The sequence below is a fragment of the Miscanthus floridulus genome, chromosome 17, assembly GCF_019320115.1.
Source record: "Miscanthus floridulus cultivar M001 chromosome 17, ASM1932011v1, whole genome shotgun sequence".
In the NCBI taxonomy this organism is placed as follows: Eukaryota; Viridiplantae; Streptophyta; class Magnoliopsida; order Poales; family Poaceae; genus Miscanthus; species Miscanthus floridulus.
The window spans coordinates 53,387,952-53,407,536 of record NC_089596.1 but is presented as its reverse complement, the minus strand read 5'-3'; positions in this window follow the sequence as shown (position 1 = coordinate 53,407,536).

Sequence of the window (19,585 nt, the reverse complement as noted above, 5' to 3'; positions counted from 1 at the left end):
CTTTAGTCGAATTTGAGGACGAAGTCCCCCACACAAACTGGAACAGAGGAGGTGGTCGGCTCGTGATTCCTGACCGGCAAGGTAGCGTCGGCGGCGAGCGACAGGGCCACGGCAAGGCCCTAACCTGCGCGCACCCGCTCAGGGCTTCGGCTCAGCCCCAGGCGTCCCATGGTGGCCCAGCCATGCGAGGGTGCCGGCATCGTGGTGGCCATGCCGATGGTGGTAGCTCCCTGGTGGAAATAGCCACGACGAGTGCATGCGAGGGAGGGAGGGAGGGAGGCAATGCGAAGACAGTGGAAGCGCTGGTGCAGCGCGAGGAGGCAGGAGGAGGCGAAAACGGAAGCGGCGGCCAGAGCTCCATGGGTGGCCATGGCGGGCGCGCGCCCTGGAGCTCGGCAGAGGCAAGGGTGGGTGAGCGAGAGGCGAGAGCGAGTGCGGGAGAGGCACCAAGTGAGCCTAGGGCGGCTCCCCTTCAATGCCAGCATGCTAGGACACGCGGCCGGTGAAAGGTCCTAATATGGCTAGAGGGGGGTGAATAGCCTTTTTAAAAATCTACAAATCCACTAAAGCAATTTGATTAGTATGACAAATAGCGTAATGCAAACTTGCTCTAGCTCTACAAGGGTTGCAAGCCACCTATCCAACAATTATAGTTGTAATGATTACTTAGGCACACAAATTTGCTATGTAACTACTCACTAAGAGCTCTCAAACTTGCTATTCTAAAGAGCTCAACTAGATGAATGTAAATAATAAAGCAAGCTCTCAATTCTAATTACACTAAAGAGCTTGTATCAACTAATTTGCAAGAATGTAAATAAGTGAGTAGGGTGATTATACCGCCGTGTAGGAGATGAACCAATCACAAGATGAATATATAGCCAATCACCGGGAGAATGCCAAAGACAAGAGACAATCGATTTTCTCCCGAGGTTCACGTGCTTGCCAACACGCTACGTCCCCGTTGTGTCGACCAACACTTGGTGGTTCGGCGGCTAAGAGGTGTTTCACAAACCTCGTCCACACGATTGGACACCGCAAGAACCGACCCACAAGTGAGGTAACTCAATGACATGAGCAATTTACTAGAGTTACCTTTCGGCGCTCCGCCGGGGAAGGTACAACTCCCCTCACAATCACCGAAGGCGGCCACGAACAATCACCAACTCGTGCTGATCCTTCACCGCTGCTCCAACCATCTAGGTGGTGGCAACCACCAAGAGAAACAAGCGAAATCAGCAGCGCAACACGAATACCAAGTGCCTCTAGATGCAATCACTCAAGCAATGCACTTGGATTCTCTCCCAATCTCACAATGATGATGGATCAATGATGGAGATGAGTGGGAGGGCTTTGGCTAAGCTCACAAGGATGCTATGTCAATGAAAATGTGTAAGAGTTCTCCCTTGAGCTGGCCATGGGGCTATAAATAGAGCCCCCATCAAATAGAGCCGTTATACCCCTTCACTGGGCAAAACGCGCTCTGACCGGACGCTTCGGTCATACTGACCGAACGCTAGCCCTCAGCGTCCGGTCACTCGATGGACGCCACACGTCACCAGCTTCAAACGCTGTTTGTCAGATTTCAATGGCTACGAAGCTGACCGGATGCTCCGGTCAAAACTGACCGGACACTGAAGCTCCAACGTCCGGTCGTTTCCAGTAAGCTCCCCGAGGCATGTTTTTTCGACCGGACGCGTCCGGTCCACCTTGACCGGATGCAGCCAGCGTCCGGTGCTCAACCCTTAGCCACTGTGCAGACCCATCAGTTTGACCGAACGCAGAAACCAGCGTCCGGTGCATCTCAGGTCCAGCGTCCGATGCAACATCGAAACTGGCGACCTCTCTACCAGCTCGACCGGACGTAGCCTTTCAGCGTCCGGTCGCTGAGTGACCCAGCGTCCGGTCAGTAGACCGACGCCAGCATCATTTCGACCAGCTCCATTTCAACTCTAACTTCTTCACCCTTACTCAAATGTGCCAACCACCAAGAATTTTGCATCCGGCGTAATAGAAAATAGACATTTCATTTTTCCAAAAGCGTCGAATGAGCCAAACCCATCTCAACCCTGCAAACACCTTGTGCACATGTGTTAGCATATTTTCACAAATATTCTCAAAGGTGTTAGCACTCCACTAGATCCTAAATACATATGCAATGAGTTAGAGCATCTAGTGGCACTTTGATAACCGCATACCGATACGAGTTTCACTCCTCTTAATAGTACGGCTATCTATCCTAAATGTGATCACACTCACTAAGTGCCTTGATCACTAACACAAAATGGCTCCTACATTTTATACCTTTGCCTTGAGCCTTTTGTTTTTCTCTTTCTTCTTTTCCAAGTTTGAGCATTTGACCATCACCATGCCATCACCATTGTCATGATCTTCGCCATTGCTTCATCACTTGGAGTAGTGCTACCTATCTCATAATCATCTTGATAAACTAGGTTAGCACTTAGGGTTTCATTAATTAACCAAAACCAAACTAGAGCTTTCAATCTCCCCCTTTTTGGTAATTGATGACAACCCTTATACAAAGATATGAATTATAGTTCATTTGAATCCATGTTGCTTGCCCAAGCATATTTACCATGTGTAAAGGGTATAGGCAAGTTTCATGAACTCCATATGGTAGTAATTGCTCCCCCTACATATGTGCTAAGAGTTTGGATTGTAGCTTGCACATATGCTTAGATAGGAAATATAGGAGTCAATTTCTACCAAATGATGCTAAGGTATAAGAGATGGACCTTTGAAGCGTGATACCAATCGGAGTGCACCAATATACCTTCCTTAGCACCATTAGTACCTAGACATACATAAAAACTAGAATACCCCATGAGATCAACATTAAAAGCAAGGGTCTAGTTTTCATAATGTGAGCATGAGTCTAGTTACTTTTAGCCTATGCATGCTAGTTTTTCATTTCATCATTCAAACCTATAACTAGCATACACCACACAAGCATGGATGTTGAAACTTAGAATTTGTACCATGCGAGCAAATATATGAAATGTTCATTCAAATGCATCATACAAGTTTATGAGCTTGCTCCCCCTACTTGTGTGCTCAAAATTTTAATTGATCCCTTTCCTTTAGCATATAGCATATCTCTCCCCTTATGTCCAATATACCCCTATCACTCATATCTTTGTTTCTCTCCCCCTTTGTCAACAATTAGCACAAAAGGTGAGCTTAAATTATGGATAGGTTGGGGTGAAACCATGTGAAATAAGGATCATTTTCTCAATTTGGTTCAATCTAGATTACTTGCAAAAGATATTTAACTCAGTTTGATCCAAGGACAAGCTTCTTCACACCTCCAAATAAGGGTTATCTTGTACCATGTTGAGTTAGATACTTATAGCTCATTTTCTAAATCAAACACTAGGTTTACAAGCCCACAAACATGTCATATGCTACCACTAGATCATTTCAAACATACAAGCAATAGTGGTACCATATAAGCATCAAATTCATTTGATTTTCATGAATGAGCCTAGGACATGATAGGAATGACTAAATGCACTAAACAAGTCCTTAGTAATGAATGGATGATATTTCAATCAACTTTACCTTGCTTTGCTCGAAGGAGAGGCATGTCATATAATGGGGGTGCATCAACACATATTGGAGAAGTCAAGTATGTTCAATTCATTCCTTAGCTTGCAAAACCTCTTCTCATCAAGTGGCTTGGTGAATATGTCGGCAAGTTGATCTTCGGTGCCCACACTCTCTATGCAAATGTCCTCCTTTTGTTGGTGATCTCTTATGAAGTGATGACGGACATCTATATGCTTTGTTCTTGAGTGTTGAACCGGGTTGTTGGTGAGCTTTACGGCACTTTCATTGTCACATACCAATGGCACTTGCTTGAACTTGATTCCAAAGTCACTCAAAGTGGCCTTCATCCAAAGTAATTGTGCACAACAACTACCGGCCGAAATGTACTCTGCTTCGGCGGTTGAAAGTGCTACACTATTTTGCTTCTTTGATGACCAAGATACAAGTGATCTTCCCAATAGTTGACATGTGCCTGATGTGCTTTTTCTCTCAACTTTGCATCCCGCATAATCAGAATCCGAATATCCAATCAACTCAAATCTTGCTCCTTTGGGATACCATAATCCAACATGTTGTGTATGCTTCAAGTACCTCAATATTCTCTTTGTTGCCTTCAAATGACTTTCCCTTGGTGAGGCTTGAAATCTAGCACACATGCATACACTAAACATCACATCCGGTCTTGATGCGGTCACATAGAGTAGACTTCCAATCATAGACCGATACATCTTTTGATCCACCATGTTGCCACTAGCATCACTATCCAAGCTTCCACTTGTCCCCATTGGTGTACTAATAGCTTTGCTCTCATCCATTTCAAACTTCTTGAGCATGTCCTTGATATACTTGCCTTGACTAACAAATGTGCCATTCTTCATTTGCTTGATTTGAAGACCAAGGAAGTAACTAAGTTCTCCAATCATAGACATCTCAAACTCACTTGCCATCATCTTGCCAAACTCCTCACAAAATTCTTGATTTGTTGATCCAAAAATGATGTCATCAACATAGATTTGCATTACAAACAAGTCATTTCCAAGCCTTTTGGTGAAGAGAGTGGTGTCAACCTTTCCCATCTTGAATCCCTTAGAGAGTAGGAAATCCCTCAATCTCTCATACCATGCTCTAGGTGCTTGTTTCAATCCATACAAAGCCTTTCTCAACTTGTAAACATGGTTGGGTTTCTTTTCATCTTCAAAACCAGGAGGTTGCTCAACATACACAAGCTCATTGATGTACCCATTGAGAAATGCACTCTTCACATCCATTTGATACAACTTGATGTTGTGGGCACAAGCATAAGCTAACAAGATCCTAATTGCTTCCAATCTTGCAACCGGGGCATATGTTTCTCCAAAGTCAAGACCTTCAACTTGAGTGTAACCTTGAGCCACTAATCTTGCTTTGTTCCTTATCACTATCACATCTTGATCTTGCTTGTTCCGAAAGATCCACTTGGTTCCAATCACATTATGACCCTTAGGCCTCTCAACTAACTCCCAAACTTGGTTTCTTGTGAAGTTGTTTAGCTCTTCATGCATAGCATTGACCCAATCAACATCATTCAAAGCTTCATCTATCTTCTTAGGCTCAATGGATGACACAAATGAGAAGTGCTCACAAAATGATGCCAATCTTGATCTAGTTTGCACACCTCTTGAAATATCACCAATGATAGTGTCCAATAGATGATCTCTTGTAACATTGGTTGGTTGAAGCACTTGCACTTGATTTCTAGCATTTGGTTGAGATGATGAACTAGCCACTTGTTGATCTTGCACATTGTCATCACTAGTATTTGCTTGACTTTGATCATGAGAACCACTAGCTTGCACATTTGAGTTAGAGAGCACTTGATTCTTGTCATCTTCAACATCAATCACCTCTCTAGGCCTTATATCACCAATGTCCATGTTCTTCATTGCATTGACCAATTGAGTGCCTCTTACATCATCTAGATTCTCATCTTCCTCTTGGGAACCATTTGTTTCATCAAATTCCACATCATGAACCTCCTCAAGAGTACCACTAGCCAAATTCCAAACTCTATAAGCCTTGCTAGTAGTGGAGTAACCAAGCAAGAAACCTTCATCACATTTCTTTTCAAACTTGCTCAATCTAGTGCCTTTCTTCAATATATAGCATTTACATCCAAAAACCCGAAAGTATGCTATGTTGGGCTTTCTTCCATTCAATAGCTCATAGGGTGTCTTCTCCATCATGGGGTGGCAATAGAGTCGGTTGCTATAATAGCAAGCCGTGTTGATTGCTTTGGCCCAAAATGAATGACTCACATTGTACTCACTCAACATTGATCTTGCCATATCAATCAAGGTTCTATTCTTTCTTTCAACTAGCCCATTTGATTGAGGAGTATACTTGGCCAAGAATTGATGTCTAATTCCAAATTCATCACACAACTCATCAATTCTAGTGTTCTTGAATTCGCTACCATTGTCACTTCTAACTTTCTTGATGGTTGTTTCAAACTCATTGTGAATGCCCTTGACAAATGATTTGAATATTGCAAATACATCACTCTTGTCACCAAGAAAGAACACCCAAGTGTATCTAGTGAAATCATCCACAATCACAAATCCATATTTATTTCCACCAATGCTAGTGTATGTGGTTGGTCCAAACAAGTCCATGTGCATCAACTCAAATGCCTTAGATGTACTCATCATGCTTTTCTTAGGATGTGTATTACCAACTTGTTTTCTGGCTTGACATGCACTACATAGCTTATCCTTCTCAAATGTGACATCTTTCAAGCCTCTAACTAAGTCATGCTTAATCAATTTGTTCAATTGTTTCATTCCAACATGACCAAGCCTTCTATGCCATAACCAACCCATGCTAGACTTAGTGATCAAACATGTTGACAATTGAGCTTCTCTAGCATTGAAATCAACCAAGTATAGATTCTCATATCTAAATCCTTTGAATATCAAGTTAGAGCCATCTACACTTATGATCTCTACATCATCCACACCAAATATGCATTTGAAACCAAGATCACACAATTGGGCTACCGACAATAGGTTGAAATTCAAGCTCTCTACTAGTAGCACATTGGAAATGCTCAAATCATTGGATATTGCAATCTTACCAAGCCCTTTGACCTTGCCTTTGCCATTGTCACCAAATGTGATACTATCAATCCCATTGCTCTTGCTTTCATTGATTGAATTGAACATTCTTGAATCACTGGTCATGTGTTGTGTGCACCCACTATCAAGCACCCAATGCCTTCCTCCGGCTTTATAATTTACCTACAAAAGAAGATCAATTCTTTTTAGGTACCCAAACTTGCTTGGGTCCTTGTAGGTTAGTCACCAAGGACTTTGGTACCCAAATGGCCTTCTTCTTTGGGCCCACAATTGGTGTACCAATGAACTTAGCCTTCACACCATTGGCACCCTTATAAAGCATGTAACAAGAATCAAATTTGATTGAGGATACATTAGCTAGCTTGTTCTTGTTAGTCTTGCAATTTTGCTCTATATGCCCAACTTGCTTGCATCTATTGCAAAACCGACCATTGCCCTTCACAAAGCTAGCTTTGGGAGTGACAAAGGCTGCCTTGCCTTTCTTGGGGATATAGCCTAATCCCTCTTTATTGAGAGAAAACCTTTGGCTACCCAAGCACTTTAGCAAGCGGGCATCTCCACCATAGGCATTGCCTAAGGCATGAGTTAGCTTATTCACCTCCTTCTTGAGGGTTTCATTTTCCACCATTAGTGATGTATCATTCATAGGTGGAGTGGTAATGGTTGTGCTACAAGAGGTGTTAGTGGGAGCAATAGCAATAGGCTTATAAGTAGATTCATTAATAAGATCACATGTTAGTCCCACATCACATGTAACTATCACTTGCTCCTCCTTGGCTTCCTCCTTCTTGACTTGCTCAATGAGAGAGGAATGAGCTTTTTCAAGCTTTGAGTGAGCTTTGCCAAGCTTCTCATGGGCATCCATTAGCCCCTCATGAGTGGCATTAAGCTCATCAAAGGATTGCTCAAGAAATTTTACTCTCTTGTGCAATTCTTTGCACTCCTTTCTCTTCATCTCATTGCAAGCATGCACTTGCTCACACATGTCCATGAGCTCCTCCTTGAAGTACTCCTCGTCTTCATCATCACTCCTACAAGAATCACTTTCATCATCATCACTCTCATCATATTTTACCTTGGTAGGCTTAGCCATGAGGCATGTTGATGGAGTGTCAAAGATGGAGGGCTCGTCGTTGATGGCGATGCTTGCTAGTGCTTTCTTGATTGATTTCTTGCCATCATCACTAGATTCATCACTATCCAATGAGCCATCACTATCCCAAGTGACCACATAGCCTCCACCCTTCTTCTTCTTTTGAAAGGTCATCCTCTTCTCCCTCTTCTCCTTCTTTTCTTTCTTGTCCTTCTTGTGTTTGTTCTTCTCATCTTCATCATTGTCACTATTGTAAGGACAATTGGCTACCACATGATCGGGACTCTTGCAATTATAGCATCTTCTCACATATTCTTTGCTCTTGGTATGATCTCTTCTTTTTCTTGCACCATAGCCTTTCTTCTTCATGAACTTGCCCATCTTGCACACAAAGAGAGCCATAGCTTCATCATCAATATCACTAAGATCCTCATCATCACTTGACTCTTTCTTTGACTTGCCCTTGTTCTTGTATGATGATGAGCTAGCCTTGAATGCTACACTCTTCTTCTTCTTGTCCTCATCTTCCTTCTTGTCCTCCTTGTCATCCCCCTCCCTTTCCACACGGTATGTCTCTTGTGTCATGACTTCACCTAGTACTTGGTTGGGGGTGATCTCCTTTAATCCTCCTCTTATGATTAGCATTCTCAACATTTCAAACCTTGGAGGTAGACTCATCAAGAACCGATGAGAGACATCATCATTCTTGATCTTTTCTCCCAAAGCCTTCAAATCAATGACAATGACTTGCAAGCGATGGAACATCTCCGGTATGCTCTCATCATCTTTCATCTTGAAACCTATCAACTTGTCCTTGAGAATATATAACTTGGCACTCTTCACCTCCGGTGTGCCCTCATACGTTTCCTCCAATCTCCTCCACACTTCATTTGCTCTTTCACAATCCTTGATTTGCTCAAACACCTTTGGATCAAGGGCATTGTATAGGGTGTTGAGAGCCATTGTATTGCATTGCTTGTTAGACTTATCTTGGTTGGTGGGATTGTCAGGATTAATGATAGCATAATCATTCTCGGTTACATCCCATACTTGATCATTGATTGAACTAAGATACACACTTATCTTTCTCTTCCAATAATCATAGCTTGTGCCATCAAAGAATGGTGGTTTGCCCCCCACATGGTTGAACACAACTTGAGCCATAATTTGACACCGAGGTTGTTAAGCCTTCAATCAAACGGTGACCACGGCTCTGATACCACTTGAAAGGTCCTAATATGGCTAGAGGGGGGGGGTGAATAGCCTATTTAAAAATCTACAAATCCACTAGAGCAATTTGATTAGTATGACAAATAGCGTAATGCAAACTTGCTCTAGCTCTACAAGGGTTGCAAGCCACCTATCCAACAATTCTAGTTGCAATGATTACTTAGGCACACAAATTTGCTATGTAACTACTCACTAAGAGCTCTCAAACTTGCTATTCTAAAGAGCTCAACTAGATGAATGTAAATAATAAAGCAAGCTCTCAATTCTAATTACACTAAAGAGCTTGTATCAACTAATTTGCAAGAATGTAAATAAGTGAGTAGGGTGATTATACCACCGTGTAGGAGATGAACCAATCACAAGATGAATATATAGCCAATCACCGGGAGAATGCCAAAGACAAGAGACAAACGATTTTCTCCCAAGGTTCACGTGCTTGCCAACATGCTACGTCCCCGTTGTGTCGACCAACACTTGGTGGTTCGGCGGCTAAGAGGTGTTTCACAAACCTCGTCCATACGATTGGACACCGCAAGAACCGACCCACAAGTGAGGTAACTCAATGACACAAGCAATTTACTAGAGTTACCTTTCGGCGCTCCGCCGGGGAAGGTACAACTCCCCTCACAATCACCGAAGGCGGCCACAAACAATCACCAACTCGTGCCGATCCTTCACCGCTGCTCCAACCATCTAGGTGGTGGCAACCACCAAGAGAAACAAGCGAAATCAGCAGCGCAACACGAATACCAAGTGTCTCTAGATGCAATCACTCAAGCAATGCACTTTGATTCTCTCCCAATCTCACAATGATGATGGATCAATGATGGAGATGAGTGGGAGGGCTTTGGCTAAGCTCACAAGGATGCTATGTCAATGAAAATGTGCAAGAGTTCTCCCTTGAGCCGGCCATGGGGCTATAAATAGAGCCCCCATCAAATGGAGCCGTTATACCCCTTCACTGGGCAAAACACGCTCTGACCGGACGCTCCGGTCATACTGACCGGACGCTGGCCCTCAGCGTCTGGTCGCCCGATGGACGCCACGTGTCACCAGCTTCAAATGTTGTTCGTCAGATTTCAACGGCTACGAAGCTGACCGGACGCTCCGGTCAAAACTGACCGGACGCTGAAGCTCCAGCGTCCGGTCGTTTCTAGTAAGCTCCCCGAGGCATGTTTTTTTGACCGGATGCGTCCGGTCCACCTTGACCAGATGCAGCCAGCGTTCGGTGCTCAACCCTTAGCCACTGTGCAGACCCGTCAGTTTGATCGGACGCAGAAACCAGCGTTCGGTGCATCTTAGGTCCAGCGTCCGGTGTAACACCGAAACTGGCGACCTCTGTGCCAGCTCGATCGGACGCAGCCTTTCAGCGTCCAGTCGCTGAGTGACCCAGCGTCCGGTCAGTAGACCAATGCCAGCATCATTTCGACCAACTCCATTTCAACTCTAACTTCTTCACCCTTACTCAAATGTGCCAACCACCAAGAATTTTGCATCCGGCGCAATAGAAAATAGACATTTCATTTTTTCCAAAAGCGCCGAATGACCCAAACCCATCTCAACCCTGCAAACACCTTGTGCACATGTGTTAGCATATTTTCACAAATATTCTCAAGGGTGTTAGCACTCCACTAGATCCTAAATGCATATGCAATGAGTTAGAGCATCTAGTGGCACTTTGATAACCGCATACCGATACGAGTTTCACTCCTCTTAATAGTATGGCTATCTATCCTAAATGTGATCACACTCACTAAGTGCCTTAATCACTAACACAAAATGGCTCCTACATTTTATACCTTTGCCTTGAGCCTTTTGTTTTTCTCTTTCTTCTTTTCCAAGTTTAAGCATTTGACCATCACCATGCCATCACCATTGTCATGATCTTCGCCATTGCTTCATCACTTGGAGTAGTGCTACCTATCTCATAATCATCTTGATAAACTAGGTTAGCACTTAGGGTTTCATTAATTAACCAAAACCAAACTAGAGCTTTCAATCTCCCCCTTTTTGGTAATTGATGACAACCCTTATACAAAGATATGAATTATAGTTCATTTGAATCCATGTTGCTTACCCAAGCATATTTACCATGTGTAAAGGGTATAGGCAAGTTTCATGAACTCCATATGGTAGTAATTGCTCCCCCTATATATGTGCTAAGAGTTTGGATTGTAGCTTGCACATATGCTTAGATAGGAAATATAGGAGTCAATTTCTACCAAATGATGCTAAGGTATAAGAGATGGACCTTTGAAGCGTGATACCAATCGGAGTGCACCAATATACCTTCCTTAGCACCATTAGTACCTAGACATACATAAAAACTAGAATACCCCATGAGATCAACATTAAAAGCAAGGGTCTAGTTTTCATAATGTGAGCATGAGTCTAGTTACTTTTAGCCTATGCATGCTAGTTTTAAGCAAGGGTCTAGTTTTCATAATGTGAGCATGAAGCTCTACGTTTTCTATTAAGGGTGCCAAGTCATTTGAGTTGTAGATCAGCGGTTAATCAAGTCCAAAGTTGACACTGTCAACGTGTTGACAGCGGTTAAGTAAACGCAAAAATTGATCATCCAACCAAAGTCAAACTGGTGCTATCTTTTTGCACGCTCTTCTCCACAACGTATACTCCAACTTTTATCTTTGGACCAAATCAAGTTGCTTAACGAATTTCGGAGAATGCGAGACGCCAATGCCGATGTCGATGAAGTCCTAGACTTAGAATTCTAAGTGCTGAAATCAGTAGCAGGTTCCAACTTTGAGCCACTGCTAGACTTAGGTTCCGAGCCGATCCATGGTGTACTCCAAAAACAAAGTTTGTTGTGCGCGAACCAAGCAACAACTTTCATTAAAGGTTCTTAGACTGGTTCAGCCTGATTAGGAAGACACAAAGCTCCAAACTAGGGTACCCGAACAAAAATGTCAGTTAGGACTTAGGCAAAATCTTGGGCTCCAAATCAGCACTTTATTGAATCTTGTGAGCTCTGTTTGACTAGGTTATGGACCAAACTAGCTCTTGACCCTAAAACAAAGTTTGTTCTACTCCACTCAAACTTCAACTTTTATTTAGGTTCCACTGCCATGCAAACACTCTAAGCCATAGTTCAAACTAAGTCAAAGTAGCATCACAATAAAGCTTAAATTACCATTTTTGATCTATTGGAGCATTTTCTGGCCACTTGTTCAACATGAACCCTTCATAACTTGTATTCACAAGTGTAAGTAGAGTTGTTTGAGCAAGGTTGAAATGTTTGTTCATCATTATATGTTCTTATTCACCTAATAAAGTAATTCAGGCGAGGACATAACTTGTCATTTCATGTGATTCCTTGCTTCCAAACTTCATGAAACTTTTCCAGTGATCAATATAGATGGATGTTGATGCAAGACACATGAAATGAGTACATCCAGCATTACTCAAACCTACCTTTTAGAAAGGGCAACAGGTAAGCAATGGTGCAAGGTCCAAGTTTAAGTGGTGGCTCATTTTCATATGTTTGACCTAACATCTCCATCATCACTTAATCTGTCATGTTTGAGCTCAAATCCATTGCCTACTGGTGACAAACATCTAGGGTGTTACAATTGTGGAATCATAGAGGCCGTCCTATGGACTGCACACCTGTTCCACTTTTCTTTCGTCGATCAAAGTCTTATAGGCCTTGAAATGGTATAAGTGACTTAAGACCTTGCATGGACTCAACCAGGACATTTCATTTGGGTTGAATAATCCCCAGGTAGATAGTCTAAAGATTAAACCAGCATCAAACACTAAAGACAAAGAAAGACAGAAAATGAAAAGGTGCGCAATCTATGCTGAACAAGAACTTGCTCTAGGCAATATTGTTTGCCCCAAACAAGTCAGGTGAACTACCCGAATTTGGTTGAAACTCACTATGAACCAAAGCTTCATGCTCTCTCCTTGGATTGAGTAAAGCCTTTGTCCTACATGACAAACACCTCCTAGCATCTTGACCCTAAAAGTATCATGAGATATTTGTGGGTCACGATGCCAACATCGGCGCAGCTACGCTAACCGATCAGCATGCCACTTGGGGTTCGACGATAACCAATCGAATGATTCTTGAGTGAACCGCTCGAGGGCTATACGTGCATGATAATACTTGTCACAGAGTCAAAAGACGGTCTCAGGACATCAACTACCCTATGGGTTCATGACAATTATGATGTGACTCCAACCCTCGGGTGCGCCACGCTGACCCAACCGAGCATTCGGGGGCTACATACTATCACACGCAATCGCCATTCACAGAGAATCCTATTTGGACAGACATTGAATGACTGCAAAATCTAAACTTTGTTACTCCTTTTACAAAGAGGTATAGAATCTACTCCAAAAGGGGGCATCCTTGATGACCTGCTCCACATCGAAAATGGTGGCAATCACCTCAGCATAATTGCTGAACTCGGTAATCAACCGGTGTATGTCGACGTCATTGGGAATCTCATCCGCCATTATGATCCTAGGTGCCATCTCGTGCAGATCCATCTTATGACTAAGACTGGCTCCTACGACCCCATGGTGGACTCTAGGCAGAGACATCAGAGCTGATTAGGAATGTCCATCCCCACAGGCAACACCATCATAACGGTGGTAATCACCGCAATATGAAGCGCCAGGTGACGCTCACTACTAGAATATGCTAGTGTAGTGGAGGAACACACCTAGGTGGCCACACTATCTCGCTCGCATGCAGCATCCACCAACTACCTAGCTAGGTCTTCACTGGCCTACTATAACTTCGCCACCTCGGCTTGCTCGGCAGCCAGTTGCTCCCTAGCACCTTGGGAGAAAAAAGGAAAGACTTAGAACTGCTTCCATCTAAATTGGGTAAATCTCAAAGAAGGTGGAATCCAACTTACCTGTGAGCTCTGCTTGGGTCACCACAGCCGCAGCCTTGGCCTCGCTGGCCTCCTCATTTGTGGCATCAAATGTAACCCTCGTGATTGAGATACACTCTCTCAGTCTCCTCTCCTCTTGAGTGACATCATGATGGGCTTCACACATCACCTCGGCCTCCTACACCATGGTGAGAACACCTTCCCCATCACTACCCCATCCTGATAGGACTCACGATGGCGATGGAGCACCCCCATCAGTGGGGGGTCTTAGAGCAGGATGTGCTATCGAGACCACCCTGCAATGGATAACTACCTCAGATCCCTCCTCCTGTCGAGAGGAATAAGAGGCAGATTCATACTTACCCAAGTCGCACCAATGCCTCGTGGAGAAGAACGAGACCCTAGAACACATGCTTCCTAGTGGTTTCCTCCTTCGCCTCCACCCTTGCACGTTTGTCGGTGGCCATGGATGATGAACAAAAGCTTGAGGGAAACCATGATAGATGATGGAAGGTAAGAATATAAAAGCTACAATGCAGACTTACTAACTCTCCTCTGCTTCCTCTATTTTTATAGGTAGGAGACGCACATGGTAGATGGAATTCCAATAATCTCTTCGAGTAGTGCTGCTGTTGAGGCTATGTCATGTCCCCATGATTTCTAGAGGGATGCCTCCTAAGAGACATACATGGGGAAATGGGCCACTAAAACCAACACTTTAGCTTTGCCGAGAAGGAACCCATCTCCATAATCACAAAAACCATGGGGCCTCATGGTCCGAAATTCAACATACCATCATTCGAGCCGGTGTAGGCAAGTGATCTGACACTCAGATCAGGTACTCGGCTTGGCTCACTTCCTCAACAGGTGTAAGCGGTAGCGATTCATTCACTATCGACCCTACCCCCTAGAGTCAGGGGGTGTGGGTGTTTGATGACCGGCAACTCATCACAGGGGTACCTAGGACAATGTTCAAAGGGCTCCGACATACATAGAACTCAACAGTAAATGAAAAGAGATGAATGGTTTATACTAGATCAGGCCCTCTTGTCGAGTAATAGCCTTTATGTCCAGTCGGTGTGTAGCCTTTTGTGTTGGATTGATTGGTATAATTGTTAGGGTTACCAGGGGTGCACCATGCCTCTCTTTATATAGGGAGAGAGGGCAAGGGTGTGTATCTAGTCCTAGTCGATTACAATAGAAGAGTCCTAATCCTTTTACATAATCTAGCTTTCATCGTAAGCCTACTAGGTCAATCTAGAATAGCTTGAAGTCCACACCACCTTGTCTCGCATCCTTCAACAGATCTTGGGCCAGCCTAGGGCCCATCTAGGTAACACCCTTATGGGAACCCCTAGGACCCTAGTCCATCAAGCCCCCAAGCATGTGATGGTTGAACCCAGAAGCCTTCTTGTTCCTCCTAGTCTTGTCGAGTAGAAACAAGTGTAGTCCAAGTGCTTTCGTGAGTGAAACCATGAGGTGCTTTGTAAAGCCTCCAGGTGACATGCACTTTTTAGAAAAGTGCACTCACTAAGTTCAGCCCCTGAGCCTCTTGCTATTTGCAAAACAAAGAGTTAGAGGGTCTAAAAGAAAAAACATCCATAGAGGATATGTACCCTACAGCCCCCGAGCCTATGTCTGAGTACTTGTACTCGAGATAAGGATCTAAAAAGAATAAACTCGAGGATGAGAGTGTCAGCAATAATTATTGTCCTGACTGCTTGTAGAGAAGCAGGTAAGACATGTCAAAGGCACATGCGAGGCTAAGTATAGTTGGTTCAAAGATGCTCAGAATATTCATAGGAATATGACATCAAAGGTGCTACCGAGTGTACTGTTACTTCACATGTGCTGAGAAAAGGCTGTCTGTACACTAAAAAGGTGTAGTGGGACACACTATACCCTTGTAGTGTAGCACGTGAACCTATGTAGGAGTTAGTAGCTCGCTCATGTATTCCACGTGAACCTAGTCCATAGACACCACCAAGATACCTATAAAACCCCTCCTGGCGAGCACTTAAACCTTAGTTGTAGAAGAAGCAACGTAGCTCAAAGTTTGAAGCTTGCAAATATGGTGGTGAGCAAAGTAGACAAGCCTTTGAGAGTACTCGGTTGGTATAACCAAGGGTTGTAGTGTCTAGAAGAACTCTTGTGATAGGGTTTAGAGGTAGGCTAAACTCGTAGTTGTGCATAGTAGAGTAGCCTAGAGCTACAACTAGAAGAATTCTTGTGATGGCTGGTAGAGTGGCATCTTTCGTAGTCCCATGTCAGTTCTTCAAGCATGCCTGTTGACATCTATCCATGAAGGGTCCTACTCTAACCGAAATGTGTACATATGGCATTGGCTGGGTGGCAAGATGTGCAAATAGCTCATCCTGCATACTAGTTAGTAGGTTGCCTCCTATAGCAGCTATGCTCCCAAGGGTAGTCGGCCAACAAATGTCCATAGTCGAACAGTCTACCCAAGGTTCTAGGCTAGGACATACTGCACTTCTGTTATCTACCCGGATGCACTACTCTTCTCCTCTTGGATCCAGGTGCATCGGGTACGAAAGTACCTACTGAGAAGCACTTAGAGTATGAGTACTCTGTCATAGCGGAGCAGGTGTTGTCTTTGTTATTTTCTTAAAAGATCTTGTATCCAATGCTTGTATCCATTGAACTATTGTTGAATAAAAAATCTTCATCCAAGTACTTTGTTGTTTAACTCATACTATCAAGCAATTATCCGAGTACTGCATCAATCATTCGAGTACTTCATGATGTGGCCATGTAGTCAATGGTCATATCGTGGTATGTAACTGAAAGGTAAGAACCTAAAGGATAAGTCTGAACGTAGTGTGATGCGTTGGAAATCATGAAAAGGCATGCAACTATCATATCACTCCACGTGACATCATTAAAATGGTAGGGAAATTATGGTAGAACTGCCAAATCTAATGCCCCCAGGAGTACTTGTCTTCCATTAGACACTAAGTACTCTAGAGAGGACACTAAATTATGAAGTTCGGTTGAGCACACCCCAAGGGAGAACTCGAAAATCATATTTTCCCATTAGGATCATAAATGATATAATAAAGCTTATAACATCTTTAGCCATTTCTTACATCACTTTATTACAGTAACAAAATATTACCTCAATTGCTTAAAATAGCGGAATATAACAATGTTATCAGAGTTATATAGGAAGAAAAGATTAATTTAATGACATGGTGGAGTATTAACCTAGTGGGCATTTATATATGAGAGATGCTAGCAGATTTTACATCTTTTCTTATAAAAAACTTTTGTGAGGGTTATAAATACACTCTACGGTCGTAGCATGAAAGGAATCCTCTCTGAGCCCACTAGGAGGTTTCCACACACAAGAGTCAGCTCTATGTATCCTCCGACCACCTGCAATAGGGGAAATAAAACTCTGAGTACTCAATTGTACTTAGCAAGACTTACCCGACAAGAGGAAAATGAAAGACTCCAAGGATATGCAAGGCTTATTTGGCTTGTGGGTTATTGCATCTATGGAAAGCGTTACTAAATGTGTGTCCTTACATTAAATTTTATTAACAGTCATCATTAGTTCATTAACCATCCATTCCATGTAAGCACCTATTCTACTTTCAAGCAGGTGGTGAGCAATCAGAACCATTTTACCATCTTTCATATTCCAGTTCTTACAATGGTGCTAGACCATAGCCACGTTAGTACCGTCTCACAGAAATGGCGATTCACGAATCAATGTATCCTAGCTAGATACCCCAAAACACATGCCTCGCTTGTACCCCAGGCACAAACAAGACCAACCCATTCCACTCTTGTCGAGGGGTCTAGGTCACCATCCAAACTTAGACTCCAAGCCCCACACTTGAGACCTGGTCTCAATATGGTGCTTAGACCTCCACCTTTCCTCGCCCCCAATCAGTTGATCTGGAAAGAGCCGGAACCCACGACAAGAGCGTAACGAGCCTTCTTGCTCCCATAAGCAAGTATGTGCTCAGGATAATAAGTCTGTGACCTGACTACCATCCATAGCAACAGACGGTCCTCAATCAACATAGGTAGAACAAGTGCAATCCAAGCCTCGCTCAAATGCCTAACCAAGTCCAGATCCAAAGTACCATTCTGCCCGGTCTCCAATTATCCTCCATATATATTCCATGTGATAGTAATATAATAACAACAATAATATCTTTCCTATCTCTCGAGAGTGATAGGTAATCACTTGACTTCTACCGGGTCCTATAGCATAGTAATCTACATGATCCTAACATACTAGTAGGACTCATAGGATAAGCATATATATATATATGCAATTGGTTACATTCAACTCCTTAAATCTTAATGCATAAGCACAAAATAAAGGGTAGAATATTAGGGGTTATGCACCAGGGCTTGCCTGGGTAAGATATAACCAAAACTTAGTATTCCATCATGCTGACATGATCATCGAGGCACCATCTTTTCTGCTACTTTGGTCGACTCCATGATCCATCATTGTTCCTATTATGATATACATGGATGCAACACAGAAAACGTAATTAACCAACGGCAACTGCAACTCTAAAATATGATTACTCTCCACAAGCTAACGAGCTAGCTTTAATGACTAACATACTAGGCTACATATCTACATTGTCAAGTAAGGCTTTGTCCCTGGAAAAATGTTCTAGTTTTAAAATCCCAAGGTGTTTCAGCATTTTATTGATTAAACATATATTTTTGAACTAGGACTCATTTAGCTACCTTAGCAAACTAATTATTATAGAGCTACAAAAATTATAGTGAGCACCTAATAATGTTAGGAATTTACTGTGAAAGTTTTAGAGCCAACACTATCACCAATTTATCACAAAAAATCCTACAAGTTTATATCTTATAATATTAAGCATCTCAAATTAATTAGATCACTTCTAAAAATATTATAAAACTATGTGAACAAAATATACTAGCAGATAGATCATGATTTTAGGAATCTAACAAAATTGGTGTCACAATTTTCGGTTAACTACACAATTTTATATTGAATTTACAAGTTTACCATAGAAACGAAATTAGAAAATGCTTAGAAAAGGAAAAGGGCTGGTGGCCACCATTCGGCCTAGCAGCCTAGCTGCCCAATGTGGGTGCACGCAGCAAGTAGGCCCAGCAATGGCCCAAAGTAGGGGGTCCATGCGCGTGGCTCTTTTGCAAAAGAGACCTTGATCTTTTCTGAAACTACGTCGCCGTTTGTTTACTATTTCTCTCTCTATGACTAATTCATTTCACCCCTCGGCTTCTTCCTAATTTTCCTGCACACATCCCTGAAGTAGGACACACGATGACATGGTGAGCATGGGCACTGAGCGGTCATGATGGCCATCTAGGGTTCGCACGGACTTACCTATAGGGTCGATCAGAATCCATGACCTAAGCGGCTACACTAGGTGGCGGTTGGGAGCTTAACGGTGCACCTCGATGACGGTAGAACCAAGCGGCATTGCGACTGTTTCGATAGCCTAAGGTACTATCGGGGTGATGGAGATAGCGGGTAAGCACCAGTAGCTCACTAGGGTTCACGCTGCGGTGGTGGTTGAGGCAGAGAAGTGCCAAGGTGGCCAGGCCATGTGTGTGTAGTGATATCGGCGATGCTCCAAGGTTGACACCGACGCGTTAGGTCCTTACTCATGTCATTCCTGGTCAATCAAAGATGAGCAACAACACAAGGGGACCAAGTT